Source organism: Schistocerca americana, chromosome 7, assembly GCF_021461395.2.
Source record: "Schistocerca americana isolate TAMUIC-IGC-003095 chromosome 7, iqSchAmer2.1, whole genome shotgun sequence".
Taxonomy (NCBI): domain Eukaryota; kingdom Metazoa; phylum Arthropoda; class Insecta; order Orthoptera; family Acrididae; genus Schistocerca; species Schistocerca americana.
In genome coordinates, this window is record NC_060125.1 from 525,517,209 (window position 1) to 525,531,459 (window position 14,251).

Sequence of the window (14,251 nt, forward strand, 5' to 3'; positions counted from 1 at the left end):
TATTCTTCCTTAACCCTTTCTTGTACTCCCTTCTCTTTAACTACAACTCAATTCCAATCCCCTATGACTATTAGATTTTCCTCTCCCTTTACACACTGAACTACCCGTTCATTATCCTCATATACTTTATCTCTTTATCCTCTGCTAGCGACGTCGGCATGTATACCTGAACTGTCGTTGTCGGTGGTCGTTTGCTGCCGATTCTGATGAGAACAACCCTATCACTGAACTGTTTGCACTAACTTACTCTCTGTCCTACTTTTCCATTAGTAACGAATCCTACTCCCCTTATAATATTTTCTGCTGCTGCTGATACTACTCTATACCCAACAAACCAGAAATCCTTGGCTCCTTACCGATTCACTTCTCTGATCCCCAACATACCTAGATTGAGCCTTTGCATTTCCCTTTTCAGCTTGTCCTAGCTTCCTTACCACATTCCATGTTCTGATATTCCACGCTCCGACACTTACAACGTTGCTCTTTCGTTAGTTACTCAGTCTTTTTCTCATGGTCAGCTTCCCTTGGCAATCACCTCCCAGGGATCCTAACGGGGGAAGTAGTCCGGAATCCTCCGGCGTCGGAGAGACCATCTTGATAATTTTTCAATTAAATATCATTTGTTCTTTGATTACACATCATGTGTTTTTAATGCAGTGGTTTGCATTGTCTTCTGTATCTTCAAGCTGTTGATATACGCTGATTTTCTCGCGTTGAGGGGCGAGAGAGTACCCTGAATCTCTGTCCGCCTTTCCACCCTATTTGAAAAGGCCGTTGGAAGAATGAGCATCGCGTGACTTCTTATGCTGTAAGTCATCTGCTACCATTGCTGATGATTTTTGTTTAAAATTAAAGCAATGACAAGGTTCGTACCTGGGACCGAGGACGTTTCTAATACTAGTCTTTACTAGTCAAAGATGCTACCCCTAGATCATAGGTGCTGTCAGGGGGACACGTGGGAACCTTCCTATCCAATAAATACCTCAACATCACATAGACAGTTCATAGAGACACGTGCTATGTGTTGACAAGCATTGTGGTATGTGCGACTTTGTACACAATGGTAAGGAAAGATGGGTTACACAATTGTGCGAAAACTGTCGTCGCAGAAAAGCTGTACAGGAGCAGGAATGTTGAGCGAACAAGTTAGCATAGTAAGCAGAAGATTTACTTAACTTGTATTCCTCCAAGACTCATTGCAAATAATGCAGCCAGAAACAGAGTACAGCTATCACAAAGTCAACAACGATGAGCCCCTATGTACTAAAGCACGACCAATGGAGTCAGAGCCGCGTCTGGATATGTCTGCGCTGCATCACATAGCGAAGAGGTGGCAAGTGAGAGTGGGCTGTGTGTCTGCCACTGGCCGTCCTATATTGCAGCGGCAGAGGTCGCTCGCAGTCCAGAGCCGCTGGAGACGTGGCCAGCAGGCGTGCACCATTGGGTCTGCCAGATCACATGTGACCGCTATTGGTGTCCGATGGAAACTCGCACATTCCATTGCCAACCGTGACACATGTGGGGTGGCAGTGATAAATGACACCACACACCGTCCTGTTGAACAATGGTACCATGATACTGAAGCACGAGAGGTAACAAAAGACGACACAGGATTGTGCCGCCAGAGTTCCTTCAGTCACTACCAGCAGTTATATGCAGTCGTACCTGATGGCTCCCCACATCCTGATGTAATGAGTAATACTGCTGTGTCTCTCCAAAACATTGTAACAATGGAACGTCTCACCAGATCGGCGCCATGCATCCTGACAATGGTCATTCAGACTAGCAGGGAACTGCTGTTTATCAGTGAACACAATGTGGCGCCATTCAACGACAGTCCATGCTTCCCGGCCGAGGCACCAATCCAAACACAGACGTTTCTAAAGTGGTCTTAATGGTAGCCTCCACATGAGACGGTGACTTCGTTGTCCGGCTGTAGCTAGTCTCCAACCAATTGTGTGAGATCACACAGAATGTTTCAGGGAGTTCATAAACTGTTTATGCATGGCAGGAACAGATGTGAAAGGATTGCGATGCTTTTGGTGCACAGTATGGCATGGCTCATGGCGGTCTAGAAGTAGTGTGTCTGACTAGTAATTTAAACGTCCTCGATACCGGGCTCTAACACTGCCGCTACTTAAATTTTGAATAAAAATAATCAACAAATGGCGAGTGAAGACTTCCGGCATAAGAAATCACCCTCATTCTGCCAATGGCCACGTCAAAGAGGGCAGAAGAGTGGACAGAGGTTGAGGGCACTCTCTTGTCCTTTGGGTGCGAAACTGTCCTTAAACGCGGAAGAAACAGCAATGATCAAGAGCATGAGGATGCAGAAACAACGAAAACCACTGCTTTAAAGACAGGTAATGCGTACTCGTAGGACATTGAAAAAGTGTCATGATGATCTCCATTGTCAAATGATTCCGGAGGAGCCCCCATACGGATGCCCAGAAGGCGACTGCCAAAGGGGAGGTGACCATGGGAAAAAGGTCGAATAACCAACGAAATTATAACATTCTATGAGTCAAGGTGTGGAATATTGGAAGTTTGGACGTAGTAGGGAAGCTAGAAAATCGGAAAAGAGAAGTGTAAAATATATGTAGTGGTGATCAGTGGAGAGAAATGGAAAGATGACAAGGACTTATGGTCAGATAAGTACAGCGCAATATCAACACCAACAGAAAATGTTGTACTGGGACTAGGATTTGTTACGAATAGGAAAGTAGGACACAGAGTGAGTTACTCTGAACAATTCAGTAACAGGATTATTCCCATCAGAATCGACAGCAAATCAACACACACAATAATAGTTCAGGTATACATGCCGACTTCGCTAGCAGAGAATAAAGGGATAGAGAAAGTATATGATGATACTGAACGGGTAATTCAGTATGTAAAAGGAGAGGAAAATCTAATAGTCATAGGGGATTGGTGTGAAGTTTTAGGTAAGGGAATATGTAGCGGTAACACCGACTATCTTAAATAGGAATCGATACTAACATTAAACCTCTTCGAGGAATTTTGAGAAAGTTGTGACCGTGAGATAAACTAACGGGAACAGAACAATTAAAACGGGATTCGTTTCCCAAACACTCCAGCAGAATACAACCAACAGTAAACAGGTTGGTCAGGAACAGACGTTCTCCCAGCACAAAATCGGGTTGCAATACTACATATTAATATCGATCGCCAGCCTAATGAGGCATTCTTCTGTCAAGCAGTAAAATAAAACAGAAGCTAACTTAACCTTCCTTGACATACACACACACTAAACTCTTTCTTTATATCTGTTCACATTACAACACAGTAACCTAACCTTGTAGATAAATGTGCTATTAACTTGGAAGTCAGACAAACAAATGGGGAATGAGGTATCAAACAGTTGCCTCTGGCAACATGTACCTCAAATAAACTACATGCAGCAATTTATAGAACCAATCACCAGCACACATGAAACTAGTATCAATGCTAAACAGGGAAGAGCCTGAAATGATTCTGATTTAAATCAGAGGATCAGCTAATGATCATATTCTATAACATCATTGCTTAGTACAGGGGCTCTATGCCTGTTCATTAAGCAACTTGCATAAGAATAGTTCAGGTTTGTGATTTGGCATAATCTCGGATATGAGATAGAGTTTTTAGCAACATAACAATTACTATTAAAATCAGCCAAATTTCACAAATACCTGGTCCATTTACAGAGTGCCAAATACAAACAATATGGTGTAAGGCTGGTGGTACCGGTGCCGTAATTTGCAGTGGCAGTTAACATGGCAGCGATGCAGTCATGGCAACAGTATTGGTCTCACCCTGTTACAGGCCTTCTTGGCGTCGGAATTATACTTTTAAAGGGCCAAAAACCATGCCATGATAATAATATCACCAAATGCAGCTTCCGAGGCCCATAAATACTGCTCGTAAGCTTCTCTGGCCTCAAAAATCCAAGAATATGAACCACAATGATCCGATACTGCTAGCGAGATGTTAACCAAAGACTCCTTACCAGTCACAAAGGACGAGTTACCACTTGCGCGCCAATCACACCTTTTCCACTCCGCCAGGCTACTTCCGTAGCTGAGGGGCTTCCCCGCATCTTTTACATTCAACCCTACGTTCCATAACTATATACCAAGTCATTTACAGTACGTAATATAACGATCATTCCAGTAGTTATTTAAAACCACAAGCACAATTTGAATAACATCGTTCGAAAGTTCACTTAACTGAAATATGTATACAAAGCCAAAGAATTGAGTCAGATACAACATTCTACATAAGCAACACTACAAATTGACATAGAAATATCGATACCGATACAAAATAGGTCGAAAACACTTTCGCAATTATGTACGGCTATAGACGCTGGATGGCTCAATACTTCTGCAGCGAACTTTCAACGACTTGTTGAGTCCATCCTACGTCGAGATACTGTATTACCCCGGCAAAAGAAGGTCCGAAGCGATATTAAGAGGTATCCTATGACTTTCGTCATCTCATTGTATATGACTCACAGTGTGCTTCAGAGAAGCAACGTGATATCATAAAAAATTACAGAAGTCAGGTGGTTTAAAAAGTTTTGTCTCTATGTTAGTGACACTTTGAGAATACTGGGCGTATCACGATTATGAAAACTTTACCGTTCGATATACTAAGAGTATTAGTCTGCTTTAGCCTTAAGAAGAGCTGTATTCTGGTATATTCGAAGTTTAAATCTATTTGCCTTTTGTTAGATTTCATGAAAGACAATGCGAAATAGTTGCAGTGGATGGCAAGTCCAGGACAAATGTAAAGTTACGTCCTCTAACCTGCAAAAGTTAAAACACGGGGAACTCTAGAGGACGTAGTGTAGTTTGGACGCATCGTGGACCGCTTAAAAAAGAATGCTTCCAAACGTTTAGGAGTAGATACGGAGTTGCGGAGCATCTTTAAAGAAAGTTGTCAATAACGGAGTGACAAATTTCGAAGAAACTGGTGTTTCGTAATATGCGTTGCTTGTTGAGCGTCTTTTCAAAAAAATGGTTCAAATGGCTCTGAGCACTATGGGACTTAACATCTATGGTCATCAGTCCCCTAGAACTTAGAACTACTTAAGCCTAACTAACCTAAGGACAGCACACAACACCCAGCCATCACGAGGCAGAGAAAATCCCTGACCCCGCCGGGAATCGAACCCGGGAACCCGGGCGTGGGAAGCGAGAACGCTACCGCACGACCACGAGATGCGGGCGAGCGTCTGTTCCTTGGATATTTTCAGGTGGGAGTAAATTTCTATTTCTTCATGTATGTCCATAAAGTATCCGTTCTTCACTGTATGAAGGATTACGAGGTTGTTTTAGATATTGTGCACCGTGTGATTATCTTGTATGAGGTGAGCTATGAAGCAGCATTTACGTCCTATATTTTTTCTCTTTAATTCCGTGTGTTTTGATGTTTATTCGAATGATGTTTATTATAATGATAACAGTAAATTTTGTACCTTTATGCTGCCCGTTTGGTACGAAACTTGCGTTGCGTTAATGTCGTCTATTAAGAGGTGTAATAGTGAAGGTTGACGTGTACATTATGTTTCCCTAATAAGATTGGTTAGTATATGAGACCTGGTCGCAGAAAGGAAACGATACATGTAGTTTTTTTTATGTAGTTCCTCGTTTTGACTTAATTGATTCCTTTTGGACTTAGTGAAATTATAAATTTAGTCAGTGAGAACGTTGTGATAGGCGTTATTCTAGGCTATGTTTCTCATCCAGCTGCTCCTTTCCTGCTTCATTAGCATTTGGTGGCGGTTTAAGGAGTCTATTTACCGCAGAAATTTCATTAGCGACGATGCTCTGATAGCCCCTATTTCTGGCTGTATTTCGCATCCAGCTAAGTCCCTTTCCTTCTTCATTAGCATGTTGTGACAGTTTAGGGATTCCATTTACTGCAGAACGGAAGACAGTCTTTCTCTACCTAGCCAGATGACATGATGTGGCAGGAGTAATGACGTCACATGATGTAGGTTCATGATAAACTACAAAGAATATCTATGTTGGTTCATGGCAATGGAAGGAGGAAGGATTAGTGTTTAACGTCCCGACGACGTCGAAGTTATTAGAGGCGGAGCACAAGCTCGGATTAAGGAAGGATGGGAAAGGAAATAGGCAGTGCCATTACAAAGAAACCATCCTGGCATTTAGGGAAATCACGGAAATCCCTTGCCCTCCAGTATGCGAAGCCAAATGTGCTAACCATTGCGTCACCTCTCCTCGGTGTGATAACAACGCTAAGATCGAAAAAAAATAATATTGTTATCTTTCTGGAGCTCGACTAAGAAAGTAATAATATTATACGTGTCTCTGGAGGCTTTAGAAAATTGGTCATATTTCACGTTGTGATGCAATGAATTGTCAGGGTAGCTACATCCGACAAACGAGAAGCAACTCGAAACGTGATACAAGGAACACACAGAACTAAAAAGAAGAAACATAGCATGTAAATCCACCTTCGCAGCTCACCTCAAACAAGATGGTCACACAGTGCACAGTACAGAAAATAATTTTGTAATCCTTTAGACAATGAAGAAGTGGTGCTTTATCGACAAATATGAAGAAGCAGAAATCTACATCCATAACAAAAAACAAAAAAAAACAAGGAAAATACGTTCAAAAATCACCACTAGTTTCTTGGACATCTATTGCCCCGTTGTTGACAACTCCACAATTATGTAACGGTATGTAGATGCTTTTTTGAGCTGTCCGCGGTGTGTCTAAGCTCCGGTAGAGAGCTTTACATTTCCCTGCGTTTTATCTTTTGCACACAGAGCACTGTTCCGCAACCAGTGTGCTGCGGTACTCTGGCATGTTGCCACATAGGAAGGTTGTGACACGAACATTTACATGTCATTGAAAGAAATCAAGGGAATTCCAATATAGATATAATGTGAACTTTTATGTTTTTAAAGAAATTCAATGTAATTCATTTCCCTTGAGTTTAAGTAAGGAGGTGGTTGTTTATTTTTTAATTATTTAATACATCCTGCTAACAGCCACATTGTCACAGAAATTAAATGTCATTCATTTGTTACGCATTGTTGTTATACTTTGCTTATCTTAAATTAATTGTGTTCTTGCATGCATCACTACACCGCCTACGCCGCTAGGGTGAGAGTACTTTGTAACACAGCATATTTTGTGAACAGCAGAATGTAGGTACTTTTCTCTAAAATTCTAGGGTCATCAAAAATGTCCATTTCTTATTACGTATTTTATTGTCTTGTTTTGATATTTGTTCCAGTTTTTAGCCATTTCTTAAACCCTATTGCTGTTTTCGTTCGCCATCAAAGGACCCAAAAATTGTCAAATCGTAATATAGAACTTCAGGTTAACAATATTTTTGTTGTCCCATCATGGACTTTCCATTGTTTGAGTACTTCAGTTTAGCTTTATCACAGCTGCACTCTGCAGTAGTGCGAATATTGTTTATAAACCAGAATTTTCTATTACAGTGTTATTAAACTAACTATTTTTTTATATGGAGAAGCTTATTGGACAGAGTGGTCCGTCCTCGAGTGCAAGTAGTGAAACCATTGAGCCCGAAATAAAGAAACAGAAAGTACACTGCAGAGCCAAAGAAATTGGTACGCCTGCCTAATATCGTGTAGGGCCCCCACGAGCATTCAGAAGTGCCGCAACACGACGTGGCATCGACTCAACTAATGTCTGAACTGACACCATGAATCCTCCATGGATGTCCATTAATACACAGAGTATGAGGAGGTGGGGATCTCTTCTGAACAGCGCATTGCAAGGCATTCCAGATATGCTCAATATGTTCACGTCTGGGGAGTTTGGCGGCCAGCGGAAGTATTTAAACTCCGAAGAGTGTTCCTGGAGCCACTCTGTAACATTTCCGGACATGAGTGGTGTCGCACTCTCCTGCAGGAACTGCCCAAGTCCATCGGAATGCACAATGAATGTGAATGGATGCAGGTGATCAGATTGGATGCTTACGTTCGTGTCACCTGTCAGAGTCATACCGAGACCTATCAGGGGTTCCGTATCACTCCAACTGTCCAACTGCGCAAGCCCCACACCATCACAGAGCCTCCACCAGCTTGAAGAGTCCCCTGCTGACATGCAGGGTCCACGGATTCATGAGGCTGTCTACATACTCGTACATGTCCATCTGCTCGATATAATTTGAAACGAGACTCGTCCGACCATGTAACATGTTTCCAGTGCTGACGGGCACAGGCAAGGCGTCAAGCTTTGCGTCGCGCAGTCATCAAATGTACACGATTGGGCCTTCGGCTCGAAAAGCCCATATCGATCATGTTCACACGCCGTCACTTGTTGATGGCCCAGCACTGAAATCTGCACCGATCTGCGAGAGGGTTGCACTTCTGTCATGTTGCACGATTCTCTTCAGTCCTTGTTGGTCCCCTTCTTGCAGGACCTTTTTCTGGCCGCAACGATGTTGGAGATCTGATATTTTACCAGATTCCTGATATTCACGGTACACTCGTGAAATGGTCGTACGGGAAAATCCCCACTCCATCGCTACCTCGGAGATGATGTGTCTCATCACTAAACTCACTTAAATCTTGATAAGATGCCATTGCAGCAGCAGTAACCGATCTAACAACTGCGCCAGACACTTGTTGTCTTACATAGGCGTTGCCGACCGCAGCGCCATATTCTGGTTGTTTACAAATCTCTGCATTTGAATACGCACGTCTATACCAGTTTCTTTGACGCTTCAGTGTAGTTCAAAGGCAATACCATGATCTTTATCTTGTGGGTTTCTGGCGTGGTGATAAATCACGCCCGATCCCCGAGTGTGTTGTGTGTCGCGAAAAACTGCTCTGATTTCTAGTAAACCGAAACGCCATTTGTCAACAAAACAGTGCTATGTTTTAAATAAAAATGTGAATATTTTCGTTGGTTGCTGGAACAAAATAAAAAACAACTGAAGCTCATGACTGCATTGGTGCATGTATCGCAAAAAGTAGGGCGTTCAGGAAACTAGCCAAACTTATCGTAGAGCCCAAAAACCACACACAATAAGAGAGACGTTGTTAATGCCCACATGTGAAGAAGTGGTAAAAATAGTCACTGAAGTAGAAGCCGCTAATGAAATTTCAAAAATTTTCCTCTCTGATGACACAGTTAGCAACCGATATAGTAGCATTCTGAGGAAGAAAATAAAGAGCAGTCGTTAGTTCTCACTTCAGGACGTCCAATTCACCAATATTGGCGGTCACGCAGAACTTAATTCCTACATGCTGATGGGGATGTACGAGGGTTATTCCAAAAGTAAGGTCCGATTCGCCGTAACTACTGAAATTTGGCGCCAATGACAAAACACGCATGCGCGCCGACTCCCGGCAAGCCTTGCGCGTCAAACGCCGCCATTCGCTTTGTTACTGTTGCTGAGTGTAGTTCACAGTGTCACTTTACAATGCTTAAGACAATTGATCAGCCCGCCGATTGTGAAGTAAGGGCAGTGATACGGTTTTTGTCTGCAAGAAACAATTCAGCGGCGGAAATCCATCGGCAGATTACTGAAGTGTACGGTCCTAACATAATGAGCGACAGTAAAGTGCGCAAGTGGGTGCGAGCTTTTAATGAAGGACGGGATAATGTGCACGATGAACCACGGTGTGGCCGACCATCAGTGATTTAAGACGATTTGGTCAATGCGGTTGACAAAAAAATTCGTGAAGATCGCCGATTCACTATTACAGACATAGACATGCATTTTCCGAATGTGAGTAGAACAACTTTGTACAGAATTGTGTCTGAACATTTGAAGTTTCACAAATTGTGTGCCCGTTGGGTTCCCAGGCTGCTTACTGAGCCCCAACGAATGAAAAGAATGGCTTTTGCTCTTGATTTTTTGGAGCGATATCATAAGGAAGGTGACAGTCTTTTAGACAATGTTGTCACAGGGGATGAGACATGGGTTTCTCACATCACTCCAGAGTCTAAGCGTCAGTCAATGCAATGGCGTCACACGTCATCGCCAGTCAAGGTCAAGGCAAAGCAGACAATCTCAACACGTAAGGTTATGGCGACTGTGTTCTGGGATAGACGTGGAGTATTGTTAGTCGACTTTATGGAGAGAGGAACAACGATTAATAAAGCCGCCTACTGCGCTACCCTGACTAAACTTCGACGTGCAATCCAGAATAAGCGACGTGGTCTTTTGTCGTCTGGAATCTTGTTGTTGCATGACAATGCCAGACCCCACACTGCAAATGAAACGCAAGCTCTGATCAAGAAATTTGGATGGGAACAGATGGACCATCCTCCTTACAGTCCGGACCTGGCGCCAAGTGATTTCCACCTGTTCCGTTACTTAAAGGAGTTTCTAGGCGGCAAGCGCTTCGACACAGATGATGAAGTGAAAGAAGCAGTTAAGGACTGGTTATCGTCACAGGCGGCCGATTTCTATAACATGGGCATTCAAAAGCTTGTTGAACGATGTGACAAATGTTTAAATAAGTATGGAAGTTATGTAGAAAAATAGATAAAGATGTAAGGAATGTAAATAAAACAATTGTTTTGAAAAAACATTTTAGTTTTGATTTTTTTTTTATAACCGGACCTTACTTTTGGAATAACCCTCGTAACTGGAAGTTATGTCTCTTTTTTGCGAAGAACTAGCCGAATGAGCAACCGATGAAGAAATATTTCGTGCAACTAATGAATATTTGGTCCGTAATGAATTAACGTGAGATGGTTACATTAGCTTTTAAACAGACGGAGCCGCTTCTACGTCAGACCGAGTGAAAGAATTCATGGGTTAAGTACGCAAAGTAAACCCTGTTTACGAACCGACCATTGTCTCATTCAACGCGAAGCCATAGTCGCTAATTCTTTGCCATCTCCTCTGAAAATTGTAATGGACGTAGTAGCGAAAGCCGTGTACGACGCCTAAATAAGCGGCTAGTTAGCGTTTTGTGTCAATAGACGGGATCGCTGGACACTATACTTTTGCTACATACAGATTTACGTCGGTTATCTCGACGTAAAGTGTTAACGCGAATGTTTGTATTTAGAGATAAGGTTCGTGCACATTTGCTATTGACGAGTATGAGTATGTGGATGTATTATCAGGTGGTGAATGGGTATTTAGTTCGCATATCTTTCTAATATTGGATATGAACTAAACAAAAAAATGCAGGGTAAAAACAAAAATATTCTGACTAGCGTGGATAATATTCAAGAATCTATCAATCAGTTAAATTTGGGGATACAGACAACTGAAAATGGATCGTGTGAGGTGTTTTTAATTGTATAGCTCTCTACTGTCGATAATAACGTGTTGTTGGGCTCAAATAAAGAACATTTTGTACTGTTGAATCAGTATTTCATAAAAATATTTTAGAGAGAATGCTGAAGATTTTGACTGGGTTCGCGATCCACTCGTGAATTAGAAACATGTTCCGAATAATTTAGGCTTAGGCTTACAAGAAGGGCTGGCAGATTTGAAAGTAACAGGACACTGAAATCAACATTTTGGTTATCAATATCAGTGAATACCCCTGTATCTTGGAGATTGGGTTATTACCATTTTCATCTACATAGTACTGTGGACTAGGCTGCTAGATGTTGGCTGAAATTTAAATATCAAAGGGAGACTGAAATCACGTGATGAATAAATGAGGCTTTCTTTTTCAAGGATCCTCCGACGCAGCTAAGCAGGCTCAAGTATCACACTGAAGGTATGCGTAGAGTTATTTAATTTAAAATCTATGAACGAAATGTCTTTTTTCTACTGTGATTTGAAGTTAACAATATGTTATAAATTACAAGTCTATTCCTGTTTTATAATAATAATAACAATAACAATAATAATAATAATAATAATAGGAACAGATAACATAACGATTTAGTAATTCGTAAATACATTAAAATTCACATGATTTTGAGCGGAGAGCCATTTTGGTATGCCGTGTTGAGTCGAAGCTCATCTGGATATTACGTTAGTAATTAAGGTTGTGGACCACTGAAAGAGAGGACGTAACTTTACACTGGACTTGAACACCCCGTCCATTGAAGCTGTTTTACATTTTTATTAAGTCTGGAAATTTACTGCAAGCATTTTATTGGTAAAGCGTGCAAAGTGAAACTTCGAACGTTTCAGAATACGATACTTCTTAAAGCTCAATAGTGTCTATACATTTAATATATCGAATTGTACAGTTTTTGTAATCATGACACCCAAGTTCCCCCTCTGAATCATGTGAATCTTAATGTACTTACGAATACTAAATTGTTATGTAATCTATTGCTCAATTGGCTCTAAGCACTATGGGACTTAACATCTGACGTCATCAGTCCCCTAATCTATTGCTATTATTATAAAACAGGTACAGGTTCATAATTTATTAACAAATTATTGGCTTTAACTTACGATAGAAAACAGACATTTCTAATACAGATTTTAAAGAAAATTACTCATACCTTCAGTGTGACACTTGAGCCCGCTTAGCTGCGGCATTCGGCACGTAACTTTTTGAAACCGCTTGACTCTTACATTTTTTTGTGTTTCAGATCCACTTGAAAATGGCCTAATGGCCTGACATAAAGGCTCAGACTGGTATCTGACTTAATAAAGTTCTCATTGGCAAGTGGAGTGGCCTTCCATTAGCTGAACAGTGTCCACCGCCCATTAGCTGGGTTGTCAGTGGGGCGTATTGTGACGAGCCAGTTGCTCGGCCACCACTGACCAGACGTTTTCAGTTGGTGAAATATCTGGAGAATGTGCTGACCAGGGCAGCAGGCGAACATTTTCTATATGCAGAAAGGCCTGTACAGGACCTGCAACATGCAGTCGTGCATTATCCTGCTGAAATGCAGGGTTTCGCAAGGATCAAATGAAGGGTAGAGCCACGGGTCGTATCACATCTGAAATGTAACGTCCACCGTGCAAAGTGCCGTCAGTGCGAACAAGAGGTGACTGAGATGTGTAACCAGTGGCACCCCACATCATTACGCCGGGTAATACGCCGGTATGGCGATGACGAATACATACTTCCAATGTGCGTTCACCGCGATGTCGCCAAACACAGATGCGACCATCATAATGCTGTAAACAGAACCCGGATTCATCCGAAAAAATGACGTTTTCCCATTCGTGCACCCAGGTTCGTCGTCGAGTACACCATCGCAGGCACTCCTGTCTGTGATGCAGCGTCAAGGGTAACCGCAGCCATGGTCTCCGAGCTGATAGTCCATGCTGCTGCAAACGTCGTCGAACTGTTCGTGCAGATGGTTGATTTCTTGCAAACGTCTCCGTCTGTTGACTCATGGATCGAGACGTGGCTGCACGATCCTTTTCAGCCAAGCGGATAACATGCCTGTCATCTCGACTGCTAGTGATACGAGGCCGTTGGGATCCAGCACGGCGTTCCGTATTACCCTCCTGAACCCACCGATTCCATATTCTGCTAACAGTCATTGGATCTCGACCAATGCGAGCAGCAATGTCGCGATACGATAAACCGCAATCGCGATAGGCTACAATCCGACCTTTATGAAAGTCAGCAACGTGATGGTACGCATTTCTCCTCCTTACACGAGGCATCACAACAACGTTTCACCAGGCAACGCCGGTCAACTGTATGAGAAATCGGTTGGAAACTTTCCTCATGTCAGCACGTTGTAGGTGTCGCCACCGGCGCCAGCCTTGTGTGAATGCTATGAAATGCTAATCATTCACAGCATCTTCTTCCTGATGGTTAAATTTCGCGTCTGTAGCACGTCATCTTCGTGGTGTATCAATTTTAATGGCCAGTAGTGTAGTCATCAAAGACTAGCGAAAACTAAGTTCATTTCGTGATCACAACACACGAAAGATTCTCCACGTCAGAATAGTCCATAATTCAACGTGATGATTCATAATTTAACAAACGGGATACGAAGAATAATAACTAATAGTCTGTCTATTCTGAGTTCCGTAAATCAAGCGGAAAAATTAAAAGCCCTACTGTGGAGCTATGGCCTCCGGAAATACAAAGTCGCTTCAGACGTTAGAGTATTTTATCGGCCATTCACCGGCCTGAATAAATTACCTATACGACTGAATCACGCACCTTAGCGTAGGCAAGTCTACCCTCTTCCATCACTCGACATAAAGTGTCCAGAATCGCTCCCTTGAGCTCGTCCCTCGAAAATCACCAGTCTCCATTTGACGCCAGCAGCGTTCCCCCACTGTCCATCTCTCATAGGTTGAAGGCCATCCTCACCAAAAATACATCGCT